At 42.1% G+C, this 21,096-nt stretch overlaps 1 protein-coding gene across 2 annotated transcripts in view; it reads right to left on the bottom strand.

The window, feature by feature from the left end:
* Positions 1-21,096, bottom strand: part of LOC148009318 (nudix hydrolase 1-like) — a 62,684-nt gene that overhangs the window by 18,858 nt on the left and 22,730 nt on the right. The gene's annotated exons all lie outside the window — the stretch shown is intronic.

Genomic DNA, 21,096 nt, shown 5'->3' with positions numbered 1-21,096 from the left:
GATCATCCAATGATCAGACACTAATGCAAATGTACAGTTTCAAAGCTGCAATGAAAACCAGTTGAGATATGCATGTCCTATGGTCTCATGTAATACTTATGCTCCTTACTTGTGGTTTTGGTTTGGAACTAGACCCTCCAAGCTCTATCCTTTTGATGAAAGAGAGCAAAGACCTATATGGTTAAGCTCTCCCATCTTGATTTCCCTCTTTGGTTGGGCTTTCCACTAGGGACCAACATGGAGGATGCTTCTCCTAAAGCCAAGTTACAACCTTCCTTGTAGCTACCATGGAAGCCATTCATTTCCTAAGATTTTGGCTAGACATGCCTATCATTCTTATTCTTTGGATGCTTTCTTTGGGTGCTTCTCGTCCTTATATAATTCTCCTAAGGCCAAGTTACAATCTTCCTTACATCTACCATGGAGGCTATTTATTTCGTAAGTTTGCAATTGGACGTGCCCATCATTCTTGTTCTTAGGGTGGTTCTCCTCCTCATATAACTAGACTTCAAATCTCACTTATTAGGAATCACCAAGCCTGCAAGCTGATCCAAAAGCTCATCTATCCACGAGAAGGAAACCTTGTTTTTTATGGTGAGCTTATTGAGTGCCCTATAATCCAAACAAGCGCAAGGCCTTATCCTTCTTTTAACCAATAAGATTAGAGCATTGAACAAGCTAGAGTTGACCTAAATCAATCTTCACTCTAAAAGGTCCTGAATTTGTGTTTGGAGCTCCTCAAATTCCTTCGTGCTCATGTGGTAGGGTGCCTTTAAGAGAGATTCTATTCCTAGAACTAACTTGATCTTGAAATCCTAGGATCGTGAGGGGGGCAACTCCTAAGATAACTTATCAAAGAAAAGAGAATAAAACTCTTGCAACAAAGATCTTAGGCACCTCCCAAGTCCCATCCTAAATGAGAATGGAGTGTGAGTAATGATCCACCACGTCCATGTGGTCAAAGATCCATGGCTGCCCTAAAATCACATCAACATTGAGAAGGGGAGCCACCTTCATAGAATCTTGAATCTCAAAATCTTCTATTTGGATAGCTGCATCCTCCACTTGCTTTCTTAAGTGATATTTCTTAGCTTTGATCTTTCTCTTAAGCCAAACAGCCTCCTCCACAAGTTGTGCCACACTAGTGAGTATTATGTGAAGATGATATTTCTCTCTAACTTTTCTTGGATCAAATTCTCAAATGCTTTGGCATCCACTAAGCAAAATGCACAATAGCTTGAGATCCTTGTCATAAGGACATGAAATTTTGCTTGCTTTGCTTAACATTCGAATTAATTTTTTATCAAATCTTTAAGTATATGTTCCACATGTAAAGTGCAACTAAGATTATTTCATATTTACAACCCAAGGACCCAAGGAAATGAATGGATGTCAAAGGCAAAAGTTGTCTAAAGTAATGTTGCATAGATATTAGGTGGTATCTAGTGTCAGAAATTGGCCTAAGACATTTAATTAGCCATAAGTATCAGTTTGGTGACACAAGGAATTTGACATTTAATGGTACTTAATGCCAATCCGAGGGCTAAAGCAAACTCAGAACACTTGGGAGATAAATTGGCCTAGCCATTTAATTGCTGGCTAGACATACTAATTTTCTAGGCACTAAAATAACTATTAAATTAATTTTTAAAATGTAAAGTTGACAATTAATAATAATGCTGAAAAATGAAATTACAAGGCTACCACTTGGTAAAACTTGAGACTAGGGGGGTAGCGAGAGAGAGAAAGAGAGAGGGTCATTTCCAGCCTTGTGCAAGCTAAGACAGACAAAGAGAAGACAGCCATTGCTACTACAACAGTTGACTGGCCATTTCTAGCCAGCAAGAGACACTCATGGAGCTGGTGACATGCCTTGACATCGTATTCGGTGTGTTTCATCAATGGAGACAACTTTCATGGCTATCTAGACAAGACAGCACAGCAGCTGATTTCTTTCATTTTCTCACGATGGAAGTCTGAATTTTCTCTCTATACAGCATTCTCTCTCATTCTCCAATCATTTTCCAACTCACTTCGAAGATCTGAGCATTCTATTCCCTTGAGGCTAAGAAATTGCATTTTTCTCAGCTGTAAACCCTAATTTACAACAAAAATTAGGGTTTGACAACAACCTCGAGAAGCATGCCAAAAGATTAAAGCCTTAAGACTTAAATTTTCAAGGCTGAGAATTGTAATAAATGAAGCTGAAAGGAGAGAGGAGAATGAGCAAAAGAGAGAGAGAGAGAGAGAGAGAGAGAGAGAGAGAGAGAGAGAGAAAGAGAGAGAATAAGAAGGAGAAAGACTACAAGAGGAGAGAGAAAGACAAGAAAAGAGGAAAAGAAAGGGCAAAATCCATGGAAGCTTGAGAGGAAGGTGAAGAGTCAGTTCCTGATTATATCTAGATGCCCTAAACTGGGTCTCTTACACCTTATATACCTAGATCAATGTAACTAGGTGTCTAACCTATTGAGCTAAAAATGCATTAGCTTCACTTAAACAGCCCCAAAACATGCTTAATTAAGGAAGAAACCTTGTTTATTTAAAAAGAAATGCGTTCCTAGAGTGTCTATATCCCATAAGCACAAACCCACTTGGGAGGGCCCAAACTTTCTATAAATAGGTATGCTGCCCTCCATTTAGCCTTAATCTCGTTTTTACATATTTCAAGTATTTCAGCTTGCTGTCCACACCCCGAACGTAGAGGACATCACAATCCAAGCTGGCCATTGCTGTCTACAACAATTTGGTGCATATTTCCAATCTACCACACACTATTCGGAGCTGATTTTAGCATGTTGACTGCTACTGCTAGTTTTTCCTGCGTTTTTAGTTCTCTCTCCTGCAGCCTATGTTTGTTGTTTTCTCTCCTGCAACCAGCATTTTGTCTCTCTCCCCTCATCTACGTTTTTAGTCTTTCTCTCTCTTACACACTGTAGTCCGCATCAAATTCAGCCTTCCATGGCTGCATTTACTGGTGTTCAACATCCAGAAGTTGCCTTCCTGCGATTCAGCATCCGTTCGGAGTACGACATACTCCCCACCTCATTACCCCTGCCCTGATTCTTGAGATACAAGAGTTCAAGGTACAGTGTTCATTCACGGCATAGTGTGTTTGCTACATAAGCATTATATATTCAATAGTCATATCACTTCATTCATTCTCTGTATTCATTGTCTCCGAGTTACCCTTAACCCTCATTGTGTTCTTCTATCAGTCTGTGCTTTGTTCTACGGTGTTATTTGTACTTCTGTGTTAGGGTATTTCTTCACATGGTATCAGAGCCTAGTTCTCTGAGAGAAACCTAGACCTTGATCTGAAAGCTCTACACAAGAAGCAAGAACAACAGAAGGGCAGATGACTTTGAACACTACTTTTGCACCACTTCTCACATCGGAGCTAAATCCATCGAGGAACGAGTCGAAGTGGACCTCACAACTTGTTTCACAAGCTCCTAACATGGCCGGACAAACATTGGACTACCATGGAGTTCCACAACCATACGAGATCACTACAACTAAGTACGATCTCATTTTAATGCATAAAGCCGAGCAACAGATAGAAGGTCAATCTAAATTTCACCCTTTAGGTTTGGTGCACTAATCTAGTGACCATGCAAGAAGGGCGGAACATCCACTTAGGACTAGCCATCCGCAAGTGGAAACTGGCATAGAGTACACTACATTGCCTTCATACTTATTCTCTCCAGTGTCAGGTATATCCACCATTTCAGATTCTATTAATGATGATTCCCCTTCTCCTATTGGTATGGATGATTTTCATCATGGACGTATGCAAAATAATTTCTGGTTTATGAGTAATGAGAAAGACACATATTTCTTTATAAACTCAAGACTAAGTACACAATTGAAACAAGAAACTGTAAGTACTCCTTCCTCTTCTTTTCCTTCAAACAATTTTGTTTTCAAAGGTCAAAATGAAGTAGGTGCATCTTCATTATCCTTTTTTCAATTTAATGCATTTAACGAACAAAAGAAACCCACATTATTTCCCACATCTACATCTATCACAAATCTATCTAATCTCCCTCCCATCCCACCCTCTTATTCCGCTGCCATATCCTTTCAACCTCCATTAAGTACACCGCATGTTGCCTCTCATGTAGGATTACATGTGTTTTCATTCACCACACCGGGGGATCCTTCAAACTTAGGCACAGCTATTAAGACCTTATCTCTTCCTTAGCCAAGTGATGTTCCACCTTTTCCTTACACTTTTGGGATCATTGCAGCCTGGGTATTCCTCCCAGTCTCTCCCGAGTGTGGATCAATTGGTACCACAGTTTGCCTCCATGGCATTACCTAGTGGACCCTCTTATCATTATCATGTGTTCCAGCTAACATTTGGAAAAGGCTTACGTGTCCCAGTGCCTCCACCTCCACCAGCACCTTTTGGAACCATTCATGTTCATGTATCTCCATATCAATTGGCACTCATTGGACACTCACATCCTATTTCTACCTATCCATCTCTTCCCTCTCCTCCTCCTCATTAGACATCACCACCACCACCACCACCAAGCTTAATCCACATTCCCGACACCTCATGATTCTATCTCATCTTCCACCCAACATGCATTCAATGACAAGACTTATTTTAACACGCCAATTTCTACAACTTGGTCCAACTTGATGAGACATGTCTTAACTCAAAACCTATGGAATCTTGTCTAGGGATTGAAACCCCAACCCAATCCCGCACTTGTTCCATACGAGGTCATCCGCTCATGGAAGGCTAGGAATGTCTCTACTATTGCCAAGCCAATACGAGGCTTATTGCCTAAGTTTCGTTCTCAACTTTAGCATTTTGACTTAGCGTCAAAGTGATGGGCACACTTGACTGACCACTATGCAACTCGAGATAGGACCCGTCTAATAAATCTTGACCATGAGGTTCAGAACTTCAAAATCTCTGACTGGGATGACTTTAAAGTCAGGTTGGCTGAGTATCGGTGTCTCCTTGCCAAATTCTCCAGTACAGGAACTCCTAAGCCCTCTCACGATCAAGTCACATTGTTTCTTAACAAGCTGCGGTGTAAATACTTCAATTTAGTGCAGCAAGTGGTTTCTTTGCCCAATTTACCCACATTCTATGAATTTGAATGTCAACTATTGCCTTATGCACTACTATTCGATCAATTTCATATGAATAATCCCTCAAAGGGGCCTCTTATTGCTCATCCTCAGAAGGGGCAGCAAGGGAAGGGTAAACCAAATCAAACTTCAAATCAAAATCAAAATCAAGCAACGAAATCACAAGGAAACTCCTAGTCTCAACTCAAACCCGGGTGGCCAAATGTACCTAAGAAGAATAGGTATTATCAACATTGTCAAAAGACCGGCCATTTTACAAGGAGCGTCGATCAAAGGCAAAAGACACAGCACCAAAACCCAAGTCACAAACCCCCGGTCCTCAGTCGGACAACCCCTATCAAAGGAGGCACAGTGATGGCAAGGGACAATGGAAAGGTCAGACTCACACTACCACCGGTCAGCCATCTCAATCGACAACGTTCTCAACTTCAGAGAGCTTGTCTGACTAGTCTGTAGAGGCCCACATCGTTTCCGTAGAGACATCTGATACAAGTCTTGTCCACATCTCTGAGTTGCCTCTCGACGAGGTTACCACAAAGGCCCACTCGTTATAGCTAAGCACACCATCACATGTTTGAATTGTGGATAGTGGAGCTACATATCACATGACTCCTATAGAGGACATCTTCTGTACCCGAGCCCTTGCAATCGAGCAGGTCCGCATAGGAAACAACTCCTAAAGATCCAGGCTCAAGGTTGCACTAGTGTTACCACTAACAAGGGTCCCGAATCTGGCTTTGCTAGACAATGTATACCATGTCCCTCAACTTGAGGAAAACTTGTTATCTATTCAGCAACTCTGCCAATTGGAGCGAGAAATTTTCTTTAAAACGACCATAGTCAAGGTCCTTGACTCTCAGACAGGTTTAGTGATTGCTCACAGTGAGCCGCAGCCTAATGGCCTATACCACATGACTCCTTTTCTTACCGAGCTGATAGCCAAGGACTCCATGTTCCATAGCTTCTGTGGCCTCTAAACTTCATAAGGCAACCACATTTTTTAAGGGAAATATACTATAGTAGTGGTCTGCACTTCTAATTTAGGGAAAAGCAACTTCTACTTAGTTTAAGTTCAAGAAAATGTTTGCTGCAAACTAGTTGACGAGCACATTTGAAGTGGGCATAATGACAGCATGGAGCTAGTTAGATGCAAAAGATTGTAAGAACTCGAATTAATACAATATGAAGTTTTGGGATGCTTTGCTACCTATTACTTCTTATCGGTCAGCTCCCGTTCATGAGCAAGTGGAGAAGTATGTATGTGGTTTGCCGAAGGGAATTCAGAAACTTTTGCATTAAATCCATTGTTCCAATATGTCATAGCTATAGAAACTGCTATTACAACTAATACATTGCTGCATGGAAAGGATGCAGGATTCCTAGATAGTGATGTCAAGTCAAATGCCAAAGTGATAAAGGTTGAGAAAAGGGAAGATTTGAAAATAAGGGCTGAGAAAAATGACAAATCCGAAAATGAAGGCTTAAAAAGATGAAGGGCAAAGAGAGATTGTGCCCAAAGCTGAGTATGAGATCCTATGGGCCGTTCCAATTGTTGGAGAGGATCAATGATGTATGTTATCGGCTGAAATTGCCTCCATACTAACGGATACACAATGCCTTTCATATGAACTTACTGAGGCCTTTTCATGGTGATGTGCCAAAGGATGTATCTGCTAAAATTCAGCCCAAGGTTGAGGAGCTAGATCTGATATTGGTAACTAAGCAAATATTGGCACACAGAGAGCAAAAGATCAAGGGTAGGGTTTGTAGATGGTATTTGGTGAAGTTTCAGAACTATTCACCAAAAGTTTCAAAACTATTCGCCAATAGATGCCAAATGAATGGAGGAGGATGACTTGACAAACCATTATGAGTTATTGCGGCTTTACCTTGATGCTTTTCGGTTAGAGCTAGCTTGGCTCAGTCACATTCACAAAGCAAGGGTCCAAAGTATTACCTGATGCTCGTGATTGAGCTAGCACCTCCACTCCTCAATGATGGACGGCTCTAGATGTAGTGGATCTCGGATGTATTCAGCATACATTCAAGGTATTACAACTGACAATATGTCTGCCATAAGATCACTATTCAATGTACTAGTCACTATGTTTGGTATGTATATGGTATGGTTTAATAATTTTCAGCTCTGGAACTATACATTTGCACCACTTTATGCTCAGTGTAGTATTAGTTATGATCAGCATTGGATCATTGGCTTTTATTATTACAAATTGTTTATCTTATATTAATTTGTGATAAAATGGTCATCAAATTTTAGTGGTATTCAGCTGATTGTATGGACAACAGCATGTGTTGTGATGCCATTGATGTTTCAGCCATGGTTTATGCCATACTATGGTTTGATTTTGCCAAATAAGTTAAGCTCATGAGTAATAGATGCATCTTATGATATTCTAGCAATGCTTTTGAGATTCTTGGTGAGTCTTATGCTAGGTTATGCTCATTGGCAATTTTCAACATGTGTTCGACAACAGCATGGTTTGGTAGCAATGGCCAATGATGTCTTTACTATGATGCCTTATAGAAATTCCAGTACAGTGCTTTGCTTTTGATGCATTCGACAATGCAATCGAGGACAATTGCAAGGATTTCAAGAGGGAGGGCTATCATGAGGACATGAAATTTTGATTGCTTTACTTAATATCAGGATTAATTTTTAATCAAACATTTAAGTATATGTTGCACTTGTAAAGTGGAATTGAGATTATTTCATATTTACGAGCCAAACAAGGACCCAAGGAAATCACCGATGTCAAAGGCAAAAGTTATCTAGAGTAATTTTGCACACATACTAGGTGATATATAATGCCAGAAATTGGCCTAAGAGATTTTATTAGCCAAAAGTATCAATTGGTGACACTAATATGGTGGCCTATGCACAATGAAGGTTCAATATTCAGCAATGGCAATGGTGGAGAGAGAGAGAGAGAGAGAGAGAGAGAAAGAGTGAGCATCAGTAGAGAGTGAGAGAGAGTGGGATGCACGACGTGTGGGTACAAAGAGTTGTATCTCTCTTAGGTTTTTGTAATCGTTATATGCAAAGTACTAAAGTACAAGTGCTAAGGGTGTGTTCACATCCAAGCACGCATAAAAGGCACAGTGGCTCTTTATTTCCAACAACATCCCACCTAAAGACAACATGCCTTAAGGTTGAGAAAAGAATCAACTAAGTCTAAATATGTACAAAGCTGAAATACATATACTATCCAACTCCCATCACATGTTGGCAATGGACAAACTGTTCTGCTAGAAAACCCTTCATTAGAAGATCTGCAAGATCATCATCTGTACGTACCTTGACAAGCTCAATGCTTTTGTTATCAAGTACACCCCCGATAAAGTGATACTTCACCTGTATGTGCTTCTTCTTTGCATTAAAGACAGGATTCCGTGCTAGCATGATAGCACTCTAACTATCACAATGGAGGATAGGAGTCTCAGTAATACCAAGCTCTCCCACCAAACATGAAAGCCATAAAGCCTCCTTGCATGCCTCAGTGGCAGCCACATACTTTGCCTCTGTAGTAGATAAAGCAACACACTTCTATACCCTAGAGATCTGAGAAACTACTCCCCCTGTGAGGGTGAATAGATGTCTAAAGTAGACTTCCTGCAATCAGCATGGCTAGCATAGTCTGCATCTGTAAAGCTAACAATAGATACCTTCTGCTTTCCAAAGCAGATGCATAAATTCTTTGTGCCCTTAAGATATCTCATGATACCTTTCACTGCTTTTGAAGGCTTTTTATCAAGATGTGTCATGTACCTGCTAACCACTCCCACTGTAAATGCTACGTCAAGACGTATAGAAACCATAGCATACAACAAGCTACCCACAACTGAAGCATATGAAATCTTGGCCATTTCAACCTTTTCATCATCAAATGTAGGGTGTCCTTTGCACTAAGTTTCACATATGGAGACGATGGTACACCAATTGCTTTCTCCCCCTCCATATTGAAATGCTACAAAATCTTGGATACATATTCCTATTGTGATAGATAAAGAAGACCTTTTGATTTATCCCTGAGTATACACAAGCCATGAATATGATTTGCATTGCCAAAATTCTTCATATCAAAACTACTATGTAGATTCTGCTTCAATATATCTAGTGCATGAACATCCCTACCACCAATCAACATGTCATTCACATACAAAATCAGTATAATAAGGCTGCCATCTACTGTCTTCTTGCTATAAAAGCAATGAGTAACTTGACTTCTTTTAAATCCTTGATACTATCTTTTCTTGCCCCTTAGTCACAAAACCTTCTGTTTGTTGCATATATATATCCTCATGCAGATCAACATGTAAGAAAGCAATCTTTACATCTATCTGTATGAGTCCCATATCTTCACATGCAACCAAGCCCAATATGGTTCGCAAAGTAATCATTTTGACTACAGGAGAAAAGATCTTGTCAAAATCAATCCCATGTTCCTACTTGTACCCTTTTGCAACAAGTTGTGCTTCGTACTTTGGCGAGGAATCAGAAGTGACCTTCATCTTGTAAAGTCATTTGCACGGCAGAATTTTTTGCCCCTTAGGCAAACACACCAAATCTCAAGTACCATTTTTCTTTAGAGATTCCATCTCTAACAACATAGCCTTATGTCATTTCTTGTTGTCTTCTCTGTCGATTGCTTCCTTGAAGCACGATGGTTTGCCACAATCTGTGAACATGACATAATCAACAATGTAATTCGCACCAAGAACAAACCTATCTGGTTGTTTGGTATTTTTGGTCAACCTACAGACCTAATGGTCAGTGTTTGCTAATTGTTCAGCCTGCAAATCTACATTGAGTTCAAAGGGTTCGGCATGCTGTCCTATTGTTCTGGTTGTTCCAATGGCACATTTTGTTGCTGAAACTACAGTATATCATGGGCAACTTCTTGCTAATCAGTTTCCGCATCATTCCCTACATTTATAGGGTCATTTACAACAAGTATTTGCTGATGTACAACGAACACTCTTTGCTATCCGACACATATTTCTTCTTAGAACACAAACCTTCTCACTTCTTATATCATTTCGGGCTATTTATACATGCAACCTTCTCGGAAGATAACATCATTGCTGCGTACAATTTTCCCTTCCTCAAGATCCCATAATTTATACCCCATTTCACCCTTGTCACCATATCCTAGAAAAATGTATTTACAGGATTTTGGCTCCAATTTGTTGCATTGTTCCTTGCATATGTGCACAAGTGCCTCGCAACCAAACTCTCTCAAGTGTGTATATGCCCAACCACACTTCTCGAGGGACTCTCCCCTCTAAAGACTTGTTTGGTGACCAATTTACCAAGTATATAGCTGTCATAACAGCCTCTGCCCAAAATCCATGAGATAATGTAACATGAGACAGCATGGTACAGACCTTCTCCTGAATGGTCTTATTCATATGCTCTGTGACACCATTTTGGAGCAGATTATACAAAAGCAATAAAATATTTATTTTCCCCTAGAGACAACCCTAGCATCTCACTTACATCTGCATGTATCAACTCAAAGGATAAAGATTTTGATGAAAAAAACTTTTTATGTGTACAATGATCACACTAGTCAAAATCAACATACCTCAAACATGGAAAATAACCCAAACGAGAAAGCACTTTCATTCCGGTTTAACTCATGTACCCCAATCGGCTATGCCACACTTGGGTGCTCGGTTATGCCAACAACAAGATCATGCACACTAGATACATGTAATGGATACAAAGTATCACTTTTAGAGCATTTAGCAACAATCCTAGAGCCCTTACATATCTTCCATTTGCTATCCCCAAAAGCGGTGTGATAGCCTTCATCATCTAGTTGCCTTGTGCTTATCAAGCTCTTCTTGAGCTGGAATACATGCCTCCCATTATGCAAAGTGAACATTAAACCATGCTGAAATGCCAACTAAACACTGTCAGTTTCTACAATGTCACATGCATAGTTGTCTCCCAAGTGTACAACACCATATCTACCACCAGTATAGTCAGAGAGCCGCTCACGGTGTGGTGTTACATGGAATAAAGCACCTGAATCAAGAATCCAAGTGTGCATGTCATCATCAGAATCTACAATCAATGACTATGCACTAAAAGAAGAAGCAAAGAGTACATCGCTACCACTCTTACTCTCATGACTCACTACACTGACTTCCTCTCTTTTCATTGGCTATCCTTTTTCTCATCTTTGTTATCATCAGTGTTTTTGCCTTTGCCCTTTTCTTTTTTCCACTTAAAGAAATCGTGCCTAAAGTGCCCTTTCTTGCCACAATGATGGCACTCCACATTTTTACCACAAGACTTGTTGCATGCTTAGTTGTCAGAGTTGCCATTCTGCTCGGATCTACCTCTAGTATGTAGTGCATTGGAAGACTTGTTTGCTGAAATATTTTGCCTATTGAGCTCCTCCATGAGTAAAGAGCACTCCACATCTGAATATAGCAACATAGCATTAGAATTACTCATTGCTGTCCTAACTTTCAAGTAAAGTGCATAGCAAAAAAGTTGCCTTGAACTCCTCGTCAACGTGAAACTCCAAAGCAATCAGCTGGCTGAAAATAAAGTTAAACTCATTCAAATGTACAGACATGGCCGTACGTTCCTTTGTAAAAAGGTCCATCAATTTTTTCAACCAATAAATCTTGTTGCCTGCAATTTTCTGAGCATTTAACTCCTCAAGTTGTTGCCAATATCATAAGCAAATTTCAATTTCTCTATGTTGAAGAGCAAAGTGTTTGACACCAAAAGCTCTATGGTAGAGCATGCAAGCTCATCTAACTCATCCCACTCGTCTGGATCCATGGTTGCTCGTTTTACCCCCTTTGTCTTTATGGGCTTCACCTGTTTCTTCTACACACCGGCATTATAGCACTGGTTCTACCATATAGCAAAGTTGTGTGCACCCTCAAGCTTCTTAATGTGCAAAAAATTGCTGCCAGCCATGATTTAAAGCTAAAAAATGACTCAAAAGACAACAAATGTGAGCCCAACTATCACACAAATGACCAAGGTACTAAGCAAGTACCAACCAGCAACGAAAAGTTAAGTAATTACAGAAATTTCAGATCTGCAAATCAATTTTCAGAGGTGTAAAATGTGTGCTACAGCACACCACAAGCAATTGCAGCTGTGTCATGGGCTAATACATCAATTTCATGAGAAAGCCCCAAATTTTAGCTGCAATTTCTGCTCCAAACGCATCCATCAGCACAAATTTGACTCCCACGGTCAAAAGCCCCAAAATTTCTCTGCTCGAACTGCTCAAATTACATCAAACATAACTCTCGAATGGATTGCACAAGCCAATTTTGGCAAAATCTCACAAATTTTGCAAAAGCCCCAAATGTGTCCAAGTCCAATGTGCTCAATTCGCATAGAAATTGCATTGCAAGTACATACCAAGACCAATTTTGATCCAAAATTTGTAATTTTGCAAAAGCCCCAAATTGTACGGGGTCCAATGTGTCAAATTTTCAAGAAATTGTATCTATCCCATTGCAATTTCTGCAATTACATGAAAAGGCCCACTTTTTGAGACTCGAGAGAGTGAAAAATTCCACAAATTTTACTCAGCCAAGTAAAATCTTCAAGGATACGCCAAAATCCCTTGTAAATGCGTGCCAAATCTCTGATATTTGTTAAGTTGTGCTTATGCACACGTGACAGCCCACAAAGCACCAAAAAAATAATAATAATTTCTTTTCTTTTAAACACATGTCGGCAAGTCATGCAACATGCAACCTGCATTGACTTGTTGCAACTGCCCATCAACTGTCTACCAGTCAGTCACTTCCTACCTACATGTCGCCTGCCTGCGTCGCTTGCCACCTACGTTGACGTTGCTTCCCCAGGAATTGCATGTCACCTGCTGAAGCCTAACATGAAGATGGTTGCGACCTACTCCTGTCTTCAACCTGCCACTTACACCTGCACCTGCACTTGCACCTGTGTGGCTTGCAGCCTGCACGTAACTCGAGAGATGAGCAACCTTCAGCTCTACACGGAACTCGAGAGGCGAGCAACCTTCAGCTCTGATAGTAGTTTGTGGTAGCCTACGCACAATGAAGGTTCAATATTCAACAATGGCAATGGTGAAGAGAGAGAGAAAGAGAGAGAGAGAGAGAGAGAGAGAGAGTGAGAGTGAGTGAGATGCACGATGTGTGGGTACAAAGAGTTGTACCTCTTAGGTTTTTATGATAGTTGTAAAGTACTAAAGTACAAAAGCTAAGGGTCTGTTCACACCCGAGCACATACAAAAGGCATGGCGGCCCTTTATTCCCAATAACTAGGGATTTGGCATTTAACGGTACTTAATGTCAATCCGAGGGCTAAAGCAAACTCATGAACACTTGGGAGATGAATTGGCCTAGCCAATTCACTTGTTGGTTGGTCATTCTAGTTTTCTAGGCACTAAAATAACTATTAAATTAATTTTCAGAATTTTAAAGCTGAAAATTAATTTAATAATGCAAACAATGCTACAAAATTGGATTACAAAGCTGCCACTTGGTAAAACTTGCCCATGCAAGTGGGAAAGACATTTTTGAGACTTTGGGGAGAGAGAGAGAGAGAGAGAGAGAGAGAGAGAGAGAGAGAGAGAGTCATTTCCATACATTCACGAAAAAAAAAAGAGAGAGAGTCATTTCTAGCCTTGTGCAAGCTGAGACAGAGATTGAGAGAAGACTACCATAGCTACTACAACAGTTGACATGCCACTTCCAGCCAACAAGAGACCCTCTGGGAGCTAGAGACATGCCTTGATATCATATTCGGTGTGTTCCATCAATGGAGAACGCTTTCATGGCTCTATCTAAATAGGGCAGCAACTAATTTCTTCCATTTTCTCCCCATGGAAGTCTGAATTTTCCTTCTATTCAGCATTCTCTCTCATTCTCCAACCATTTCCCTGCCTTGCTTCGATGATCTCAACATTCTGATCCCTAGAGGCTAAGAAATTGTATTTTTCTCTGCTGTAAACCCTAATTTACAGCAAAAATCAAGGCTTCACAACAACCTCGAGAAGCATGACAAAGATTGAAGCCTTGAGACTTGAATTTTCAAGGCTGAGAATTAATTCTCCACAAGATTCAAGTAAGGGACTAGCCAACATTCGAATTTGGGGCAAATTTAATTTACCAAGGAGTCGGTGAATGCCAATTGCCCAAGCAAATCAAGGGGCAAATCAATTTGAAGTCAATTTGAAGACTTATTGGTCATTATTGACAGCAAGGGGCTTTTGGATTGTGAAGGGGATTGAAGAAATCCCATTGTATTCGAATTTAATTGCAACTAAAGATAAATAAATACCAAAAAAGGCACTAGTTTTGAGGCCAACAAGGTATCCAATTTCCAAGATTGATTGGTAAACGTTTGTGTTTAGCATTTCATTAATTATTGCTTGTTGTAATTGAGTTATAATTAAGTTATTACCACCCCTCTACAGAAGGAAGGCTGGTTTCAACCATCATTTGCACAAGCATAAGATTATGATGCCCCGAGAAAGAAGAGTCCATATCTCCCAAGGGTGCTATCTTAAGGGTCAAGGCCATGATAATAGATGTGGTTGCTGTTAGAGTGAAGCAATGCAAAAGCGAATGACCAAGACAAGTGAACAGTGAAAGAAGAGAGAGAGAGAGAGAGAGAGAGAGAGTAAAACGCAGAAAATCTACAGTGAAGAATGCTATATAAGGATGCAGAAATATACACGGGTGCAGAGAGAATACCTGCGTATGTCTCCACCTTGAAGATCTCATTCTCCGTCAACCCCGAGGGCAGTCTCCACAGTCCACAACCTGCTATGAAAACAACTGAGGAAGACTGCTGAAATCAGGGCCAATAAATAGGCCAGCAGAAAATGCCAAAAATACTAGGTCAGCTGCATTAAATGCAGCCAATTGAACAGCAAATCGGACCAGCTGTCCAACTGCACTCTGCTGACACCTCACATGTGGCAGCTGCCATGTGGCACTCCTGCACCAATCACTGCCTGGGAAACCTGTTGTACCTGCTGCCTGTCCACAGGGAATGACAAGCTAACCAGCTCTAACACCCCCTTGCAGATCCTGGACACGACAAAGGCTAAGGGATATGGAATGCTGTCAAAGTAAAGCCTGGGGGAGCGCCTTGGTAAACAAATCGGCAAGATTGTCCTCTATTTGGCAATAGACCAAGGAAATGGTCTCAACCAATCTTCTCCTGAATGAAATGGTACTGGATCTCAATATGCTTCGTCCAAGCATGAAACACAGGATTTCTAGCCAAAACAATGCAACTCTCATTGTCACATTGATAGAACAGTAGGACCTGTCTGCGGGCAGCCAAGCTCATCCAAGAGCCTGCGAAGTCACATTGTCTCACATGTAGTAAAAGAGGCCGCCCGATACTCTACCTCAATCAAAGAGAGGGCAACCGTGGGTTGCTTCTTGTTGCTCCATGAAACAGCACCAGCACCCAAGGTAAAACAATAACCTATCGTGGACCTCCGATGATCCACATCACCAGCCCAATAATCTGAATCACTCCAACATGTAAGTGTTAGCAGAGTATTTGTCAGCTCATGTGTGAGTCTGAGCTTGATCTGGGCTGGGCATATTTTTATTAGGTATTTTAGGTATTTTTCTGGTGTGGCATTTTATGCCATTGGGGCATTTATATGCACCAGTCGGCCAGCATTAATGCTGTCCGACCAGCATTATTGCTCCCCACTTTTTCAAACTATTTATACTCAGTGGCTCCTCCTCAGACAGTCACTTCATTTTCACCATTTGCAGACTCTGTGGAGAGAGGAACCAGTGCCAGTGCCCACGCAGCCAGTGACTCACTGTTGTATGCGACTGTCTCGTGTTCAGATATATGGATTCCATTTCCCGTGCATACATCTGAGTTCTCATCTGTATCGTGTTCTTTTCTTTTCTCTTTTTGTCTTGTGTTTCAGCAGTTTATTTCAGCACATGTTTATGCTTCCACCACTGCTCCACTTCTGACATGGTATCAGTTTTTAGGATTTGTGTTTTTGCTGTGTTTTCTTGCTGATTTCAGGACTGTTTTGTACCCCTGCTGATCAGACGACTGCTGTCGCAGCCAAGCGACCTGTTTTGGGGCTGTTTTCAGCCTGCGTTTTTTGCAATTTTGCCATTGCCTGCTGCCTCCGCACCCTCTGCTGCCTACGCACCCTCTGCTGCCTGCGTTTTTCATCTGCAGCTGCTGGCGACAGTTTTCTACCTGTTTTTCTCCAGTTTACAGCCTGCATTTTGTTGCTTCAGCATCTCTTGTGGCTGGGTGACTGTTACTTCAGGCCGTTTTTGCTGTTTTTGGCAGTTTTTGACTGATTTTTTGACTTTCTGCAGCAGATTTTGTCTTCTATTGATCAGATTTTGGGTTATATTGCATGCGAACTCTCATTTTCTGCAGTCTGTGCTTGTGTTTTGGCTGTGTTTCCTCTCTCAATTCTATCTCTTCTCTACTTCTCTTCTTATCCTCTCCATATGGCTCCTCCGTGCACTTCCACTGATGATAAGTTACATATGACCTCGATGCTTCTTGAGCATGAGGCATCCTTGAGATTACAGGGGCGGCTTCCGGCACATTATGGAGGTGAGGCTTATGTAGCTTCAGAGAGGGGTGACGGGAAGAAGAAGTCGAAGGCCCAGTGTTACCACTGTGGCAAGAAGGGACATTTGCGGAAGGACTGCAAGAAGTTAGCGGCTTCCAGGAAGAAGGAGCAGAAGACGAAGCGGGATGCTGACTCTACTGATGAGTCCTCTCCTTCATCAGACTCCGACTCCGATCCTTCGACCAACGTGAAGTCCAAGGCGCGGAAGGGATCCTCTTCTTCGGATCGCGGGAAGGGCTTGGTGGCCCCTTCCTCGGCTGCTTTCTAGTGGTGGTGATGAGGTCATCCCTCACGACTCTCTTGTGCCAGAGAGGGAGTGTGAGCGGGTGTTCAGATGGGGCAGCCGTGCCTCATCTATACTTTTATACAAGTGCACAGGTTCCAGAGAGGGACGTCCCTGACGCATCGACTTCAGTCTGGCGGAATCAAATCCTGGAGGTGGGATTGACATCCAGGTTCATGCTGAGCTGGTTATCTGACAGAGAGCGGGAGGCTTTCGTCTGGAGCTCACATGAGGGGACACTTTGGCGGTCTGGGCCAAAAGGCAGGGAATCCATGGTCACCTATGTCCAGGGGCATTTTTGACAGGATGGTCTTGTATGCTACTACGAGACATTGGTGATGGACACAGATACATGCTATGATCTTCTCTATTTTCAGGTGTTTGGTTCGATCGACATCGACATCAGGTTCTCTCCGAGGCACCTTGGTGGTGGCTTGATCACCCACTGCTTGGGTATCCATGGTTCTACTTGGTGGTTCTATGTTGTATAGTTTCTGATCCCTTTTCATTGTACTATTGTATTGTATCAGATCACTCATGATTTGAGAGAGGGTGTTAGCAGAGTATTTGTCAGCTCATGTGTGAGTCTGAGCTTGATCTGGGCTGGGCATTTTTTTATTAGGTATTTTAGGTATTTTTCTGGTGTGGCATTTTATGCCATTGGGGCATTTATATGCACCAGTCGGCCAGCATTAATGCTGTCCGACCAGCATTATTGCTCCCCACTTTTTCAGCCTATTTATACTCAGTGGCTCCTCCTCAGTCAGTCACTTCATTTTCACCATTTGCAGACTCTGTGGAGAGAGGAACCAGTGCCAGTGCCCACGCAGCCAGTGACTCACTGTTGTATGCGACTGTCTCGTGTTCAGATATATGGATTCCATTTCCCGTGCATACATCTGAGTTCTCATCTGTATCGTGTTCTTTTCTTTCCTCTTTTTGTCTTGTGTTTCAGCAGTTTATTTCAGCACATGTTTATGCTTCCACCACTGCTCCACTTCTGACAGTAAGGACCAAGTCCGTAGCACCTGTACCAGTGGGATAATAGATCCAAAGATCAAGAGTCCCCCATAGAAACTACAAAATCCTCTGAGTAGCTTGCCAACGCACCATCTAGGGTTCACTCATGAACCTGGCCAGCACCCCTACTGCCAAAGGAGAATCGGAATGAGCTATAGCCTTCCAATTCGGGTCCATAGGAGTTGAAAGAGACTTACATCCCTCCATCTCACACGTAGTCAAGAGCTCCTATACATACCCCTACTAGGAAATAAAGATCCCCCTCAGAGTCTGATAGATCTCGTGACCTAGAAAGAAGTGAAGAAGTCCCATATCCGTCATCTCAAACTTCTCAAGAAGTGCTGCCTTTCTCTGCTCGACCATTTGAGTATGGTCACCTATCACAATCAAGTCGTTAACATAAAGGACAAACAACACAACCTCCACCTAAGGTGTATACATACAACTGGGGGTCAGCTTTGGAACGTTGATACCCTAATTTCTCCCAGAGGAACGAGTCGATCTCCTCATTCCAAGTACGAGGAGCCTGCTTAAGGCCATAGAGCCTTCTGCAACTTGTACGCCTTACGATCAGAAGAACCAAAGCCTGAAGCCTATTCAACATAGATCTCCTCCTTCAACTCCCCATATAGGGAAGACTGACTTCACATCCAACTCATAGACCGGCCATCTCCTATGGCTAGCCAAGGCAAGAACTACGCGAACAGTGGCCATCCGAGCTGTAGGGGCAAAAGTATCATGGAAATCAATACCTGGGCATTGTGCAAAACCTTTAGCAACAAGGCGGGCCTTGTGCTTGTCCAATGTGCCATCATTGCGGTACTTGGTCTTGAAGACCCATTTGACTCCAATGATCTTATGAGGAGGCTTTGGCACGAGATACCAAGTGCCATTTCCCTCAATCGACTCCAACTCCTACTCTATCACTTTCCACCAATGATCATGTTGTAAAGCCTCCTTCACGGAAGTGGGCTCCCGATCCTGCATGACACAAGTCATCAAACAATAATTAGTGTAAACAAGCACAATATGGTGTGCTTGGTTCCTCCAAGAACGCCGCGGGCCATCCCGCAGCTACCACTCCGTAAGGACCCCCTCAATCCCTGCATCACAAAGAGTGTCACAAACCCAACGAGGAGGAGGCCGGATCTTGCCTCATCGCTCTTCATCTGCTGAAGTTTTTGGAAGGTCCACCAATGGCGGGGGAGCAATTAATGAATCTGATGGCTTAGAACGAAGCTCCTCATCCAAAAAAGAGTCCTCAAAAGGCACAAACTCCATAGGAACAGGCGCTAGTGCCCAACTATCACCAGGATCTCCAAGAACAAGGTGTTCCTCACCCCCCCTTTGAAGCTGGAACTTTCACGAACCGAACATCACGGCTTCCGTAAACATCCCGCTTAATAGGATCATACAATCGATAGCCTTGAGACTATGAGCTATAGCCCACAAACACCTATCGTTTGCAAGTCACTTCAAATTTGTCACACTGTGTCTTCGGGATGTGAACATAGGCATCACATCCAAAAAACCTAAAATAAGAAACATCTAGCTTTGACCCAAAGTACGCCTCATATGGTGTCATATCAACAACAGTGGAAGTAGGGGAATAATTAAGGATACAGACTGCGGTAGCCATAGCCTCATCCAATAGACATTAAGGTGTCTGACAATGCTCCATCATGGTACGGGCCATCTTGATCACACTACGATTTTTCCGCTCCAAGATACCATTCTCCTAAGGGGTGTTTGTATTTGCAAACTCCTGGCGAACACCACGATCTGCACAAAAACGAGCAAGCTCATTAGAAACAAATTCTCCACCCTTATCCAATCGTAAGGTCTTCAACTTCTCCTCAAAGAGCAACCAATCCTCAAATTTGGAGAAAGCCTCTGACTTCAGCTTCAAGAAATGAGCCCATATCATCGTGCTGTAATCATCCACAATTAGCATGAAATACAAGCTCTATTGAAGGAACTTCGTCCTCATTAGTCCACAAAGATCGGTAGAAACAAGCTCCAAGGGTGCTGAAGACCGCCTCGAAACCTTGCTAGGAACAGCATCATGAGTTTGCTCCCATGGATAAAAGATACACAAGGTAGCTGGCTCACCACAATATTCGGCAAATCTCGAACAAGTTGTCCCTTGGATGTCGTCTAAAAGTAACCATAATTGAGGTGGCCAAACCGAGCATGCCAAAGCTCAAACTGAGTTTGGGAGGTAAGAAGAAGAGAAGTCAAGGCAAAAGAAGACTGCAACTTGTAGACTCCATTCTCCTCGTAACCTAAAGAAAGAACCTATCTCAATCCACAATCGAGAATCTAAAAAGAATCCTCATCAAATTCGACCAAGAGGCCGAGGACACAAATCTTGTGCACTGAAAGAAGATGATACCCCAAGGCCGGCACATAAAGTACATCGGATGTATGGGCACCGCTGCATCCATCTGGAATAATATGCATGTTTCCCCGCCCCTATATAGGAATAGAAGAACTGTCACCAATGAGAATTTGGCCATGTGAAGGCTACAAATGAGCAACACCTGCAAAAGGAGTCATGTACCGGGAGACACCACTGTCAACAATCCACTCCCGAGTGTATGGGACCATGAATGCAGCATCAAAAGCCATCAGGGTCGAATCCTCAACCACCTCCAAGTAGAAAAAAGTAGCTAATGAGGGAGCAGCTACTGCTCTAAAATCCTTTGAAGATTTCTTCTTCTCCTTCTCCTTCTTCTCCTCGTCAAGGCAATCCTTCTTCCAGTGACCAGTTTTGCCACAGATATGACAAGTAGACTCCTTTTCTTTGTCCTTCTTAGATTTGTCCTCCTTCTTTCTTTAGGTCCTTTCCCTTCTTCTGATAGGACTGACTAACCAAGGCCTTAGATTTAGAAGCATTGGTCCCTTTTAGTTGCTTCTCTTGGTCCAAGACCATAGAAACCAACTCTTCCCACCAAAGAGTCTCAAACAACCCTAAAACAATCAAGGCGGAATAAAAACCATTGAAGCGGGGTGGTAACTGTGAAAGAAGAGTTATCGCCATGTCTT

Source organism: Lygodium microphyllum, unplaced genomic scaffold (assembly GCF_053477565.2).
Source record: "Lygodium microphyllum isolate KBCC unplaced genomic scaffold, Lygodium_microphyllum_v1.1.10 scaffold_31, whole genome shotgun sequence".
In the NCBI taxonomy this organism is placed as follows: Eukaryota; Viridiplantae; Streptophyta; class Polypodiopsida; order Schizaeales; family Lygodiaceae; genus Lygodium; species Lygodium microphyllum.
Note: the sequence above shows the minus strand (reverse complement) of the source record. Positions and strands in the feature narration are given on the sequence as shown.